Here is a 17,457-nt window from a genome sequence, read left to right on the forward strand (position 1 = left end):
GGGGTCCTCCAGACAGGACGTCTACCTTTGGAGGATTGGGTCTTGGTTTTATTTGGGATTGCATGATTCATGCATTCCTGATGGTGTTCATAGAATGCATTTATAAAGGATTCTGCGGTCTGGGACGTATTTTCCACAGGCCCGGGGGCTTTGAAGGATTCCACCTCGATTTTGAGGAGTGTGAAATTTGCTTTAGAGAAGTTTTTCACTGTGGTTTTCTGGGCAGGGTTGGGGTTGGGATGTGAATATCCAGTGAGATCAGTTTATGGTCTGATCTTAGCAGTGAGGGATACACTTTTGGTCTGGAGCATAGAGTCCCCATATTGGTGATGATCAGGTCCAGTATGTTTTCCCCTATTGTGGGAGTGGTAACAAGTTGCTCCATAGCATTTGAGTTTATGAATTCTAGGAACATTTGGGCTAGGGTGTTGGAGGTAGAGTAATGCTCCCAGTCTATGTTTGGGTAGTTGAAGTTGCCCAATATAGTGGTGTTTGGAGAGACCTTCTTATTTTCCAATGTTCTCAGGAAGGCCGAGTGGGGTTCCTGGGTTTGGGAGGGTGGTCTATAGCAGGCTATAAACTGGAAGGCAGTTTTACCCACTGTTAGTTGCACATGGATAGTCTCTGATGCTTCATGCTTTGCCACCAACCTGGAGGTGTGGGTATCTTTGATGAATATCGATACTCCCCCTCCTTTTGTGGTTCGGTCCAAGTTTTGGGGCCGAAAAGCATGGTATGAGGTATAACCTGGTAGTGCTGGGGTGCTCTTGGGAGCCCTGAACCAAGTTTCTGTTACTGCACAGATATCGATGTTCTCCATGCTAAGGAGAGTTTCAAGTGCATGCATCTTGAGGTTTAGACTTCTGGCGTTGAGTAGCATTACTCTTAATTTCTTATCCCTTGTGATACCTATGGAGGTGGTTTGTCTTTTGAGCCTTGCCTAAAAAAGGCACTATGGGGGTAGCAAGAGCCTTTGCCAATATCCGAAAGCTCAGCGGTGACAGGTGCAAGCCATCCCTAGCGAAGCATCATGGGTTGTCGAGCATATCATCCCAGGCTGACAGGGATTGGATCCCCTTTGAATGACACCAGTACTTAAGCCAATTGTTGAAATTGATCATCTTGTCTTCATATTGTGGCATCATTCTTGTTGAGGGTAAGGTGCTACTCAAGGTCAGGGTCATACTGGCCTGGGCTACATGCTCAGAGAGCTCCTCTATGTCTCTTTTCATGTAGTCCAGGGAGGTACATCTCAGGTCATTCACACCAGCATGGACAATGACTGAGTCATATTTGTACTTGCCTTGGAGTGACCTGAGTGCTTGTGTTATGTGGCGGATCCTAGCGCCCGACAGGCTGCTCACCATGACCCTCTCCTTGCTCAGCCTGGTGAGCGGGACGTCAGTGTGCTGACAATAGAGTTACCTATTACAAGTGTATCAGGTGTGTTGTTTAGCCTTAAGGGCTGTGACTGTTCAGTACACTGGCTTTGTGAGATATGTGTTGTACGTGTTTTGTTTTGTGGTAGCGGTTGCTTGGGTGTCTGCTTTGGAGGTCTCTGCTGCTTAGGCAGATCTTTATTTAGAGCCTCCGAGTATGTTTTTGTATGATTATGTGTTTGGTTTGCTGTCGTGGTAGGTCTATGTGAGACTGGAATTGTAGTGAGTGTGGTTTCCTTCTCCTCCTGACTGGTTATGCCAGTACTGAGTTGAGAGAGCTTAGCCTCCAGTTTGGCTATATGGTTGCATCTCTCACATGTGTCGGAATTTGTTGGGAGGAGGAGAGGGTTGTCTGTGTACATGAGGCAGTTGTAACATTGCCTCAAGATTCCCAGGTTCACCAGCTTGACCGGAGAGGAGATTGACAACTGACCTTTGGACATGCTAGAATAATATTGGGAATTCCTTTATAATTGAAAACAAGGGCCAATGGGGAGTGAATGTGTAGTGCTTTTAATTTTTAGTGCTGACTTATATAATTGCTTTAGTGAGCAAGTGCCAGGTAACTTAAGTGCAATGTGTTACAGGCAACTTAAATGCAAAAACGACAAACAGTAACTTTCTTTCAAGTGAAACAAGAAAATAAGTACAGTAAGCAATGCAGATATCACTAGGGATCCACAGAAGCACTGAGAAGCCTCGTTTTAGGTGGAATTAGCATTCCAGGGAAATAACAAGCAAACAAACAAGCATACAAACAAAGCTAGATTCAGCAGGCATGGATCTAGTCTATGCTACAGCAAACAAGGTGTACCAATTTCAGTAAGAAACAGTTCAAATATGCAGGCACTATAAACCTTTAACCAGAAATTGCCAGCTCAGAAGGGCAGAGTCCAGCCACTCCTCCCACAATAGTGCAGACCACGAACCTTCTTAATGTAAAATAACTGGCCTGAAGCCCAAGTGCATAAACCAGAACTAATACACTTTAGGAATAACAGACATTGAGCTCTCAATCAGCAGGTCCCAACTTAGAAGGATGAAAGCTACCTGTCCTGCCACCACAGTGCATGCTACAAACCTTCCTAATGTAAAATAACTGTCCTGAAGCCCAAGTGCTTAATCCAAAAGACTTAGAATGATAGCTACACTTTAATCAAGTTACTACCAGGCAGTAATAAATACAATTGAATACTTTAAAGAATGCCTGGATTAGTGCTCAAGTTATACAAACAAAGCTAGATTCAGCAGGCCTGGATCTAGTTTATGCTACAGCAAACATTAAAGACTTAGGAGATCAAAAACCCTCTACCTGTGAAAGTGTCACATCCAAGTAGAATTCATCATCAGTTATCTGTTCAATAAGTCAGTATTGCAAGTCAATAATTAGTTTACACACAGATAAAATGTACACCAAACTGTATTTGTATCCCTGCCTGCTGAACATCCATTTTATGGGTGCATATTATAATCTCGAAGGATTAAAACTTCGAATCACTAAAGATCGAACTTTAGTGATTCAAGTCTTAAACCAGCTTCTTCTTCTTTCAGCTTTTCCTAGTTGGGGGTCACCACAGTGGATCACCTGTCCGCTCATGATTGGCAGTGGAGTTTTACAGTGTTGATTTGCCAGCCTGGCGCCCAACCTTCCACAGAAGGCACGCACTCACACCTAGGACCAGTTTAGAGTGTCCAATCCACCTACAGCATGTCTTTGGGATGTGGGTGGAAACAAGAGCACCAGGAGAAAACCCACGCGACCACAGGGAGGACATGCAGACTCTGCACAGAAGGCACCCCGGTCGAGGATCGAACCGGAGAACCTCTTGCTGAGAAGTGGCAACGCTAACCACTGCACTACCATGGCCGCCCCAGCAAAGTCTTAAACCATTGAAACCAAAAAAAAAAAAAAAAAACTAAATAGTGTGTAGGCGGGGGGGGGGCAAGCCCCCGCACCCCCACACCCCCCTACTTAAATATACCAACTCCGAAAATGCACTACATTGAAGTAAATGGAAATCTCCCCCTACAGAGATTTTCCATTTAAACGTTCGATGTAGTGCGCTTTCGCTATTCTCGTCTTGGCAATATCGTATTCGATATTGTCAGACTTTGAGATTATAATATAGACCCCATGTTTTTAACTTGTGTATTAGCTACTGATGCCATAGAAGTACTTAAAAAACATTTGTCAGAAAACATATGTTCAAAGGGAGCGTAACAATATCATGGAAGACTGACAAATGAACATTGTGAAGCAGACCCCAGTAGTCAGTGGATAACCAGCCTTAACATACCTTACTACCAATTTCATCACATCAGGAGTATACTGAACCAGGGAAGCTGCCAGAGGTTCAAATAATAAATGTTTTGTTATGCTTGTATCTGTATTGCTTTGTTTCATGTCTCAAGTCTAAGCACTCTCACTCGACAATTATCATATTTATGTGGCCAAAGGCATTTTCTTCAGTTTTTGCCATAGGATGCAAACTGATATGTACCATTCTGTAAGTTTAAATAGGCAAGCTTCTCTCTCTCTCTGTCTCTGCCAACCATTACACAATGAGACATACAAAAAGTAAATTATAAAACAAAGCTCAGCCCTTTCCATACTGAAGCACAACATAGATCTAGGGATGGGAAATAAAAAATGTACCCCAGGACTGCCCTCTGTACTACTAATGGACAGAAGAAGCTCCTAAATGCTTTATCCCATGTATGGATCCCCTTAAATTATCTAGAGTATGATCCCAGTTATTCTTATTAGGGATAATATATAATTATCGACCATAGGATGGGTACATTCAATCTATAACCAAATGGGATAGGTTATTTCAAACACAAACAGAGAAATTGGCTAAGCATAGGATGAGCTGCAAGGGCAGCTAGCCAAGTAATTACTTATGAAGCTGTGTACCTAAGAGCAGAGCATGACAAATAGGGAATACAGCAGTTTGGGGATCAAAACTCTCTACCTGTCAAATGTAGAATATCCCACATCACATATGTTAACTAAGCCATTTGTGCATGTCACCAATTGCTTTTTACACACTGATGGAACATACACCACATTCGATTTGAATTCCAAACTGCCTACCTTATAGTCTCATGAGTTGTGCACTAACTACTGTCACCAGAGAAGAAGTTGCGTGAAAGCACACATTTGAAGGGATACTATCTACAGCATGTGTGAATAACTATGGCTATGGTTAAAAGGGTGTACAACACTTATGGGATTAAAACCTTCACCTGTGGAAGTGCTACAACTAAATGGAATTTCTCACATCACATCTCTTCACTAAGCTGCAAAAAATGTTATACGGCAGTTGTCAGACAGCATGCATTTGAATGGAGTACATGAACAATGCTAAAGAGACAGAAGTACTCAACAGATGATAACTCTCTACATGCTTTATTGACAATGTTAACAGTCTATCCATGCTTATATTAGTGTAGCTTTCTCTCGCACATTCCAACTAGGCTCACTGCTGTGATGGTCAAAGTATGATTAGTACAGCGGATGTATTTTTCTTCAGTTTTTGGATTTGAACTGTTAGTTGCCATTTTCTAACTACGAACAGCAATGCTTCTCAATGCCAAGTGTCATGAAACAGTAAATTTAAAAGGAGTAACTTGCTTTAGCATTAAATACTGTGTTGTCCACGTGTGATGTGATGAATGTGTTGGCTCAAATGAAATATCGTGGTAGGAATAATACATATGGATCTAAGAGTAATGCAAGGTACACAGTACGGAAATAGAAATCATGAAGGGGTAAGAGCAATGCTCCAAATCAAAGCTGTGTCGAGTGAAGACAGAGGAAATTGCAGTCATATGCTGACAAATGACAGATGAAGGGAATGTCAAAATGTGATGACACAAGGATTGTGCAGACTGGTGGTGAGTGACAGGGACATAGCTAACACAATGGAGTGTAACCCATGCATCTTTGACTGATGTCCTCCGTATCAGTGCATTATTCAGTATTGCAGTAAGTCCGTGCATATGTGTTAATCAGTGAGAAAAAGCAGTTAAATGTATACCATTTGCAGAATGATATCAAGACATAAAGGCAAATAATGTTAATACTGCAATCATTGATATCAGTTTGCAAATATGATTTTAAGTTCCATGTTGAATGGTACTCAGTTTCAGAATGAGAAAAAAAATATGAGGCAGCATCCCACTCTCAGTGATATACAACACTGCACTAACTGCACTGCAGTGGAATCTTCATATCAATTATATAAATATGAGGCAGCATCCCACTCTCAGTGATATACAACACTGCACTAACTGCACTGCAGTGGAATCTTCATATCAATTATATAAATATGAGGCAGCATCCCACTCTCAGTGATATACAACACTGCACTAACTGCACTGCAGTGGAATCTTCATATCAATTATATAAATATGAGGCAGCATCCCACTCTCAGTGATATACAACACTGCACTAACTGCACTGCAGTGGAATCTTCATATCAATTATATAAATATGAGGCAGCATCCCACTCTCAGTGATATACAACACCACTAAATGCACTGCAGTGGAATCTACATATCAATTATATAAATATGAGGCAGCATCCCACTCTCAGTAATATAAAACACTGCACTAACTGCACTGCAGTGGAATCTTCATATCAATTATATAAATATGGGGCAGCATCCCACTCTCAGTGATATACAACACCACTAAATGCACTGCAGTGGAATCTACATATCAATTATATAAATATGAGGCAGCATCCCACTCTCAGTAATATAAAACACTGCACTAACTGCACTGCAGTGGAATCTTCATATCAATTATATAAATATGAGGCAGCATCCCACTCTCAGTGATATACAACACTGCACTAACTGCACTGCAGTGGAATCTTCATATCAATTATATAAATATGAGGCAGCATCCCACTCTCAGTGATATACAACACCACTAAATGCACTGCAGTGGAATCTACATATCAATTATATAAATATGAGGCAGCATCCCACTCTCAGTAATATAAAACACTGCACTAACTGCACTGCAGTGGAATCTTCATATCAATTATATAAATATGAGGCAGCATCCCACTCTCAGTGATATACAACACTGCACTAACTGCACTGCAGTGGAATCTTCATATCAATTATATAAATATGGGGCAGCATCCCACTCTCAGTGATATACAACACTGCACTAACTGCACTGCAGTGGAATCTTCATATCAATTATATAAATATGAGGCAGCATCCCACTCTCAGTGATATACAACACCACTAAATGCACTGCAGTGGAATCTTCATATCAATTATATAAATATGAGGCAGCATCCCACTCTCAGTAATATAAAACACTGCACTAACTGCACTGCAGTGGAATCTTCATATCAATTATATAAATATGAGGCAGCATCCCACTCTCAGTAATATAAAACACTGCATTAACTGCACTGCAGTGGAATCTTCATATCAATTATATAAATATGGGGCAGCATCCCACTCTCAGTGATATACAACACCACTAAATGCACTGCAGTGGAATCTTCATATCAATTATATTTTGTGCATTGAGAGTATTTACAAATAACAGAATCAACTTACATTATGTTCATTCTATCAGAATTGCTTACTAATGTGCACCAATGCCAAGCTCAGTTGCACAACTGGTGATAAAGTCTTAGAACAGGATTTGTTTTTCATTTTGCAGAAAGTAAACTGAGGACAATCCAGTGCCGACCTACTCAAAGTGTAGAAACCAGGAACCAACTAAAGCCACTTCTGAAGAACCAGGCAAACCAGAATCAGGCAGAATTGCACGTTTATTCATAAACTTAAAAACACATAAACGCTTAACTGATTCACTGCGTTTTCATCCCAGCAAGACTTCATCAGATGAATGCTTAAACCTGTTAGTGTTTAAATCACTTTCAATTCTGCCACAGGAAAACAACTAGCAGTAGGCCCTGATGCTCAGTGCCAAACATTGTGCAGTGGATGACATCCGAAGTAGCTATTTCTATTCATAAGTCATTAATGGTCATACATGTGTGTGTTGTGTTCTTCTTTTTTTGAATCACATTCAAAGTGGGAAATGGGATGAAAGAACAGGCATAAAAATGAGAAGCAGGCAGAGGGTAGAACACTAGCTGAGTAATTCAGGAATGATCATGACAGAAGTAGAATAAGACTAAATCTCTCAACATCTTTTCAAACCAGTAATGGTATATATATATATATATATATATATATATATATATATATATATATATATAGATATATATATATATATATATATATATATATATATATATACTATTGTTTGTGCAAATGACATGTCGAACGCACAAGCAGTTGTTGTGCATTCGCATAAGTGGACATTGACTATCTGCACGGAGATCGCGGTACAGTAGGGAGTGGAAATTCATCCACATCCCCACTGTAGTGCAATCTCGGAGTTAGAATATATAAGTAGGGGGTGTGGGGTGTGCAGGGGAGCTTGCCCCCCTGAAAAAATGTGATAGCTGTATAGGAGTTTGATTTACATCAGCTCCTATATGGCTATCACGTGGTGGTTTCGACAGCAATGTCGAGTCAAATGCGTCGAGCATTTGCTTCGACATTGTGAATGGTAGATTTTTTTTACTTTTGGTATTACCATTCATTTATGTGAACGGAAAATGTTTTTCTGTTCGAATAAACAATAGTAAACCTATATATATATATATATATATACATATATATATATATATATATTATATATATATATATATATATATATATATATATATATATATATATAGATATATATATATATAATAATTTACAAGTTTTGGGATGACAAAATCATAATTATACAATGACTCCCTATTAATATTCAAAAACGTGCATGCTGATGGGCCCAGCCCAACCAGCGAGCCTGTTGCATATCCCACAGTATACCAGCGGAAAAAGATCCAGTTGCCCAGACTTTTTTCCGTTGGTATAAAGTGCCCCAAAACCTTTTTTTTTTTTTTTTTTTTTTTTTTAACAATTAAAAAAAAAGAGAGAAAACTGAGCAACAGAGACTTTCTTTTCTCCATTGCTTCCCTTTCAAAGCATTGATGTACTGGGCATGCATGGGAATGCAAGTCCCATACACATGCGCTGTACATCAAAATGAAGAAGCAGTATACCACAACCGGCAGAAGAACAGTAATCTGCCGTTATACAAAGACAATATTTAAGAAAAGTATGTATTTTTTTCTTAAATAATGTCATTTTATAATAGCAATAACCGACTCCGTGGTTGTGTTATATTGAAGATTTACCATTGGTTACCTTTGTTTAATCATGAGGGCGAGGTAAATCTTCAATATACCACACCACGTCGTCGGTTATTGCTTAAATATTTTATGAAAATACATCACTATGTCATCTGATGTATTGGACAAAATCTGGTGTGTAATGCACACATAGAGGAAGTGGATAATTATGTAAAGTACATTCTTTTTGGTAGAGCATGTGCCCTTTTTGCCTAACCCTGCTATAATATCTGGTTTAATTTCAGAATCATAGTTTAACTTGCTTGGCAGCTCACACATTCTGCTAAGTACCCCCTCAAAATTCCTAATTTGGATGACCATGCTAAAAGTGTTTACTTATTAGGGCCTCCCAATTGGATGAGGTTTGTTCCATTTGCTGCTTTTGGTACTATATCACTTACTGAAAAACAAAATAAATTGGTACTTACGGAGCTTTTCTTTGCCACAGTATGAGAAATTCCCCTTCCATATTCTTCTTTCCGTGCTTCTAAGAGAGTAGCAAATAAGAGTAAGGTCGAGATGTCTTCAAAAAATCTAAATACAAAGATTAAGAGAAGTATAATGAGCCTAAGAAGCATTCTCCAAGTCACTTGGGCCCCTCCTGCCTGGCACCAAAGTTGCAGAAACCTTAAAATCTTACTCCAGCTTTGGAACCTGTGACTATTAGATCACATTCTCCTCCACTGCTAGAGCTGTGGATGTTCTGTGTTTCACTGTTGCAGTCATTGCATTTGGGTTATCTGCTTGCAGGTGGCCCTCAGTCGGCCTGATTGGCAGGGTCTTGGGCTCTGCGTTGGTTGCTGTCCCTTCTTCCATGACGTCAGGTCTTCAGGGGTATGAAACATGTAGCTGACACCATTACATCAGTCTTTCTTGCTGTGCGGTGCCCGAAGCAGAAGCAGTTCGCAAGTGGCGGTCGGCCGACTCCTGAAATTTTCATTTTCGAGTTTCAGAACTGAAGTTTTCAACTAAAGCTAAGTACCCCATTGGGGAAACTTTTTCTTGCTCCTTTCCGATGTCAGTAAAAGTTAATAATTGCATTACTTGTGGAAAGCAAATACCTCATAAAGATTTTCATTAGTACTGTATTCCTTGCCTAGGCCCTGACCACAATGTACCTTGCTGTCGGTTTTGTGCTTTATTTAATCAGCGCACTATTGGTATATTTTCGCTTCTAAATATTTCGGTTCTTGTTTTAATTATCCAGAAATGTCAGTTAGCCATCCGACTACTGGGATTCCGAAAAAACACAGAGATAGGCCGCCGAGGTCCAAAACTGCCGACGACGCTTCCCCTAAGCCAGTCTCCAGTTTGCCGGTACTCAGTGAGGCTCTTTCGCAGCCCCTGATACCCACTACTTCTGATTTGCAAGCCTCTACTGAGACCCATTTGGAGTCCGGTGTGCCGCTTGATGCTTCAACTATGGAACCCGCGGATGTCTCTACCATGGATGGGTCCAGAGCCGCTGTGCAGACACCGGCTTCTGAGGGTGTATTCAGGCCTGCGAACTTGCATATTAAACAGATGCCTCCTTCTTTACTTAGGCCAAAATCTTGATTCATGTCTAAAAAACTGACACCCAGGCCACATGCTCAGGCCTCTATGCCTAAAAGCAAATGATACGAATGGCTGAAGATCCAATAACTCTAATCAGGGGTAGCCAACAACCCCCCCCCCCTTCTAAGAGGCCTAGGACTGACGTTGAGTGTGAATCTTCTGATCAGGATTCTGTTTTTTCTGATTCTTCTGATGATCTGGATTTGCCCTTATCTACTTATGAAGATTTTGATGCAGAGGACTCCATTCCCTCTGCTTCCCCTCCTGAGGATTTTTCTTTTGGGGAAACCTTACATACTCTAAGGTAGCATTTCCACTGGGAAAGCCAGGATTTTTATGATTCAGAAAAGAGGCTTAGGGATTTCCTTTTCCTACCTCAGCATAGGCCTTTAGCTATTCCTCCTGTACTAGACATTGTTGATGCTTTTTCGGAATCTAGTTTGGCGCCTGATTCCTTGCCTCCTGCTCCCAGAAAACCTGACAGATACTACAGGGTCCCTGAGTCCCACAAGTTCCTTTTCAAAAATCCTATTGCAGATCCATAGACTATTTCACAGGGGCCCAAGGGCATTAAGGCTTCTACTGCTAAAGACAACACCACTATATACACAACTGAACACACCAAATTGTTAGGAGTGGAAATAGACAATAAACTAAAATTTGACATTCACATATCCATGACCATAAAAAAGTCCACAAAAAACTAGGGTCATTATACAGAAATAAGCAACTTCTCACCAAAGCAGCAAAGATTTCAATAGCAAATTCCCACCTTATCTCCACCCTACTTTATGCCTCTCCAGTATATACCAACCTAAGGCAAGCTAGAGACCTGCTACAACAAAATCGCCAAATTTGCCACAGGGACATCCTACCGTAGTCACCACTGTCTCACTTGCTGAACTGGACTGGCTTGAACTCCCTCACCTCCTTCAATGGTATCAACTCTCACTCGCCCACAAACTAATAAACCATCCACTAAATGTCCCATCCCTCCAGAAACTACTCCAACCCTATCGCACCACCAGACCACTAAGATCCAGCAACAAAAATCACTTGCAGATCACTAAAGCCAATAACTCTGCTGGTGAAGCACTATTCTCTTGCACTATAGCCAAATTATGGAACTCCCTCCCACCAACAATTACCTCCGTACCATAATTCACCCACTTCAAAACTTTACTAAAAGCGCACCTAAAACTTGCTGGCTATGCCCTTGCAACTCCCACTCTAATATCACCCACCCCATCCAACCACTACCTTTCTTTCTACTCCACTAACCACCTTGATTATAGCTAGCTCAGATGCTCATAAACCTAGTAATTATTATACAGCAGGAACTTCTTATTGTAACATTTGTTAATGTCTGTTATGTACTTCACAGATAACGATTCTAGTTGTCTACTGATGTACTATGTTCTTCATCTGTAAATATGTTGTAAGTAATTGCTATGTTAAATTGTTAATCGCTATGTAATCCAATGTAACTACTGTTTATTTTAACTGTGGAGCTTTTCTCCCCGGGCCTCCGCTGAAAATGGACCTACGTCCAGTTGGACACTCCCGGTCAACAAATGTAAATAAATAAATAAATAAAAATACCTTAGTAGCTCTTTCAGTACAAACTACAACAACTGCTTGATGTTCGTCATTCACAAAACTGAATCATTAGCAGAAGAACATGGAGTTTTAAGTCCTAAAGTAATTGCCAGATACAAAACCATCCAAAAAATGTGAAGCTAGATGCTTTTTGTATTCTCTAGTTTGGATCTAGGAAATGGAATGTGGCACCCGTAGTTCTACAAGGATAAACGTTTACTGACCACATAGGCAAAACAGTAAAGAAAATCACATTTTAAAGAAAGAACAACATAACAGAGTTAGAAAGTTGTGCTTGAAAATGGGAATTTGTGTCTCAGACAGCATCCTAAATAAACTAAAACACAAAGGTTTTCATAACTAGCAGTATGCCACATATTAGCCCCTAGTAAGCAAACAAACAAATATTTAAAGAAATAAATAATAACAGAGAAATTACTTTTTTACTACTGACATTATATTTACAGTTTCCAAATATATTTGTACAAAAGCAGTACTTAGCTATCTGCTAAAAAGCCTTGACTAATAAACTTGTTTACTTTGTATATACTGTTATATGTAAATATTCATATATTGAATGACTTGCGATAGTCCCACTGTACTCGGCCCTTATTAGACCAATAATGAAGTACAAGGCACCATTTGGCATGGACTTAACTAGGCACTTTTTACAGCTTGAGTGATTTCAGAGGTTTTTCACAAAGAAAATGCAGGGCATTAACAACATGCCCTATGTGAATAGACTAAAAGCCCTGTCCATTCACTCTTGTCTTATTCTGACTATTAAGGGGTGACCTATGCCTAACCTACAAGGCACTCAGAATTCCAGCCTTGCTGGAGCTGTTACACATGTACAAGACAAACAGCACAAGGGATCTAAATCTGGTCTGTAACTCAAAACAAAACATGCTGGAAAGATATGTGCCTCAGAGATTGCCCTTTGTTTGAAAGAGACTTTTGATTCATTTTAAGCAGAGCCCTTCCCTGGCCCTCTTCAAATGCAGTCTGGATCAATGGCTAGGAAATTGCAAATTTACACCTGGAGTAGCACCTTTGTTCCTTATGGAGAGGGGCAATCTGTAAGATACTCAAGGCATTGACACAAATCTATGCCATCTACTTGCCCATAGTGACCATATATAGGGGAAAATTGGGTTACATTGGTTAGGCTTGTAAGGGTTCTTAAGCCATAAGCCTAGTAATCTCTTATGAGCCTATATATTGTATTACCCATATGTTCCTGTATTTTCGACAGGTTCTCAAAAACATGTGATTGGAGATTGACTGGAGACTCTATAAATAGTTTTAATATGTTCTGATAATCTTGCTGTTATGTCCTGTCTTAAGGAGAATATGATTTTAAACTAGTTATTTCTTTCAGGGGGTAAAATGTGCAGGCTAAGAACACAGTTAATGCACAGCTGAAAATTGTATCTGTCAAATCCTACACCTTATAGAGCAAATTTCTCCGTTTAGATTCTAAAACAACACTAAGCTCAACAATACAAAAGTCATATTCTATACAGGTCAAAAACATTAAAAACATAAAGCCACTAAAAATGATTCCATGCAGTCCATATACTTTCTCTGCTTTTTGTTCTTTATATCAGATGTAATCATGTATCTCACATTTGCCTATTTTTCACCTGATTTATTCCAGAAAGACTTAGAAGTATGATTAGAATGAATAAAATAATCACTGAATAACTATGTTTATAACAGCTTTCTATAGTCTGCGTGACAAAAACTTCTAATTCCCACAGTTCCTCTGAATGCATACTTTAGACAACACATATATTAACTGAAGGGGACATTTCAGCAGTACTTTTAATGCTAACAGGAATCAAAGTTAATGACATCCCATTTCTGCACTAAACAAAACAAAAAAAAAAAAACACGTCTCTGAGATAACTGTTTTTTTTTTTTCAGAGGCACACTCAGGGGAACTTTTGCCCTTTCTAGCTCATTTGAATATAGGGCTGGATGAAACCAGATCTTCCAGTTTGTAATGGGAGAGAGAGTGTTCATGCAGACATAACTGCATAGAAACAGCCCCTTGAATCACAGTGGTGACTATGTATTTAAGAGGCTACATGCTTCAACAGCAACTTGTTTTGTCTATGTTCTTACTGCTTTGAAGGGAAAGAGAGAAATGTAAAAGTAAAGTCAATAATATGCAGTTACCAGAAGCAAGAGAAATGGCTGAACTACTTTTAATACTTGCCTTATACACTTCTGAGCAACACCCTTTTAAAAAGACTGTATTTCCTTGTGTAACACTTTTTGTTAGTATTTTTCCTGTATTGTGTTCCGTATAGTACAGACATGTACTGTGGCAGAATCAATTTCAGACAGCTGTCAGGATGGCCGAGTGGTCTAAGGCGCCAGACTCAAGGAGTAAAATTCCTTCCACTAAAATGGGTATTCTGGTCTCCGAATGGAGGCGTGGGTTCAAATCCCACTTCTGACAGTATTTTTTATTGCCAAATTGCACCAGATTTACAATTACAATTGAACTTTCCATATAATAGCTGTTGCCAAATTACATTTATTACTTCTGGTTGAAGCATTATTTTATTTCTTATGATGATTACCAGACTGCTGTGTTCATAAATATAAATTAACTTGTATTCATACCTATAATTAAACATGTCCCATTTTACCTGTCAAATTATGTTTATTTCTTTTTAAAACATGTATTGAATTGCTCATGAAATATAGTACTTGTAGCATAAAATTTGTCTGTTCAAGTGTTCACGACAAGTTTCACTGGCAAAGTATGAAACGCGGCTCCATAGTTTGTTATACTTTTCTTGTAAATATTTTCAACTTCATTGTCAGTCCCAATATTTACATTTTATTCTATAGTTACTTTAATTTTATTTATATATGCTTGTTAATAATTGAGTTAGTTACAGTCACTCTTCTCAACCTTCACACTCAGACCACACAGGATTTATTGTGCTAACAAGATGATAGTTACTGTCAAATCCTACACCTTATAGAGCAAATTTCTCCGTTTAGATTCTAAAACAACACTAAGCTCAACAATACAAAAGTCATATTCTATACAGGTCAAAAACATTAAAAACATAAAGCCACTAAAAATGATTCCATGCAGTCCATATACTTTCTCTGCTTTTTGTTCTTTATATCAGATGTAATCATGTATCTCACATTTGCCTATTTTTCACCTGATTTATTCCAGAAAGGCTTAGAAGTATGATTAGAATGAATAAAATAATCACTGAATAACTATGTTTATAACAGCTTTCTATAGTCTGCGTGACAAAAACTTCTGATTCCCACAGTTCCTCTGAATGCATACTTTAGACAGCACATATATTAACTGAAGGGGACATTTCAGCAGTACTTTTAATGCTAACAGGAATCAAAGTTAATGACATCCCATTTCTGCACTGAACAAAACAAACAAACAAAAAAACACGTCTCTGAGATAACTGTTTTTTTTTTTCCAGAGGCACACTCAGGGGAACTTTTGCCCTTTCTAGCTCATTTGAATATAGGGCTGGATGAAACCAGATCTTCCAATTTGTAATGGGAGAGAGAGTGTTCATGCAGACATAACTGCATAGAAACAACCCCTTGAATCACAGTGGTGACAGTATGTATTTAAGAGGCTACATGCTTCAACAGCAACTTGTTTTGTCTATGTTCTTACTGCTTTGAAGGGAAAGAGAGAAATGTAAAAGTAAAGTCAATAATATGCAGTTACCAGAAGCAAGAGAAATGGCTGAACTACTTTTAATACTTGCCTTATACACTTCTGAGCAACACCCTTTTAAAAAGACTGTATTTCCTTGTGTAACACTTTTTGTTAGTATTTTTCCTGTATTGTGTTCCGTATAGTACAGACATGTACTGTGGCAGAATCAATTTCAGACAGCTGTCAGGATGGCCGAGTGGTCTAAGGCGCCAGACTCAAGGAGTAAAATTCCTTCCACTAAGATGGGTATTCTGGTCTCCGAATGGAGGCGTGGGTTCAAATCCCACTTCTGACAGTATTTTTTATTGCCAAATTGCACCAGATTTACAATTACAATTGAACTTTCCATATAATAGCTGTTGCCAAATTACATTTATTACTTCTGGTTGAAGCATTATTTTATTTCTTATGATGATTACCAGACTGCTGTGTTCATAAATATAAATTAACTTGTATTCATACCTATAATTAAACATGTCCCATTTTACCTGTCAAATTATGTTTATTTCTTTTTAAAACATGTATTGAATTGCTCATGAAATATAGTACTTGTAGCATAAAATTTGTCTGTTCAAGTGTTCACGACAAGTTTCACTGGCAAAGTATGAAACGCGGCTCCATAGTTTGTTATACTTTTCTTGTAAATATTTTCAACTTCATTGTCAGTCCCAATATTTACATTTTATTCTATAGTTACTTTAATTTTATTTATATATGCTTGTTAATAATTGAGTTAGTTACAGTCACTCTTCTCAACCTTCACACTCAGACCACACAGGATTTATTGTGCTAACAAGATGATAGTTACTGTCAAATCCTACACCTTATAGAGCAAATTTCTCCGTTTAGATTCTAAAACAACACTAAGCTCAACAATACAAAAGTCATATTCTATACAGGTCAAAAACATTAAAACATAAAGCCACTAAAAATGATTCCATGCAGTCCATATACTTTCTCTGCTTTTTGTTCTTTATATCAGATGTAATCATGTATCTCACATTTGCCTATTTTTCACCTGATTTATTCCAGAAAGGCTTAGAAGTATGATTAGAATGAATAAAATAATCACTGAATAACTATGTTTATAACAGCTTTCTATAGTCTGCGTGACAAAAACTTCTGATTCCCACAGTTCCTCTGAATGCATACTTTAGACAGCACATATATTAACTGAAGGGGACATTTCAGCAGTACTTTTAATGCTAACAGGAATCAAAGTTAATGACATCCCATTTCTGCACTGAACAAAACAAACAAAAAAACACGTCTCTGAGATAACTGTTTTTTTTTTTCCAGAGGCACACTCAGGGGAACTTTTGCCCTTTCTAGCTCATTTGAATATAGGGCTGGATGAAACCAGATCTTCCAATTTGTAATGGGAGAGAGAGTGTTCATGCAGACATAACTGCATAGAAACAACCCCTTGAATCACAGTGGTGACAGTATGTATTTAAGAGGCTACATGCTTCAACAGCAACTTGTTTTGTCTATGTTCTTACTGCTTTGAAGGGAAAGAGAGAAATGTAAAAGTAAAGTCAATAATATGCAGTTACCAGAAGCAAGAGAAATGGCTGAACTACTTTTAATACTTGCCTTATACACTTCTGAGCAACACCCTTTTAAAAGACTGTATTTCCTTGTGTAACACTTTTTGTTAGTATTTTTCCTGTATTGTGTTCCGTATAGTACAGACATGTACTGTGGCAGAATCAATTTCAGACAGCTGTCAGGATGGCCGAGTGGTCTAAGGCGCCAGACTCAAGGAGTAAAATTCCTTCCACTAAAATGGGTATTCTGGTCTCCGAATGGAGGCGTGGGTTCAAATCCCACTTCTGACAGT

General features: G+C 38.7%; 3 non-coding genes across 3 annotated transcripts; all 3 read left to right on the forward strand.

The window, feature by feature from the left end:
• The first annotated feature begins 14,244 nt into the window (after window positions 1–14,244).
• Window positions 14,245–14,357, forward strand: TRNAL-CAA. The gene is made up of 2 exons: window positions 14,245–14,282; window positions 14,312–14,357. It is a non-coding gene; the product is annotated as a tRNA-Leu (tRNA).
• A 1,439-nt stretch (window positions 14,358–15,796) lies between these two features.
• TRNAL-CAA lies at window positions 15,797–15,909 on the forward strand. The gene is made up of 2 exons: window positions 15,797–15,834; window positions 15,864–15,909. It is a non-coding gene; the product is annotated as a tRNA-Leu (tRNA).
• Window positions 15,910–17,342: 1,433 nt separating this feature from the next.
• TRNAL-CAA lies at window positions 17,343–17,455 on the forward strand. Its single transcript has 2 exons — window positions 17,343–17,380; window positions 17,410–17,455. It is a non-coding gene; the product is annotated as a tRNA-Leu (tRNA).
• Window positions 17,456–17,457: the final 2 nt, after the last annotated feature.

Source organism: Protopterus annectens, chromosome 4.part0, assembly GCF_019279795.1.
Source record: "Protopterus annectens isolate FY-2018-M chromosome 4.part0, PAN1.0, whole genome shotgun sequence".
In the NCBI taxonomy this organism is placed as follows: Eukaryota; Metazoa; Chordata; order Ceratodontiformes; family Protopteridae; genus Protopterus; species Protopterus annectens.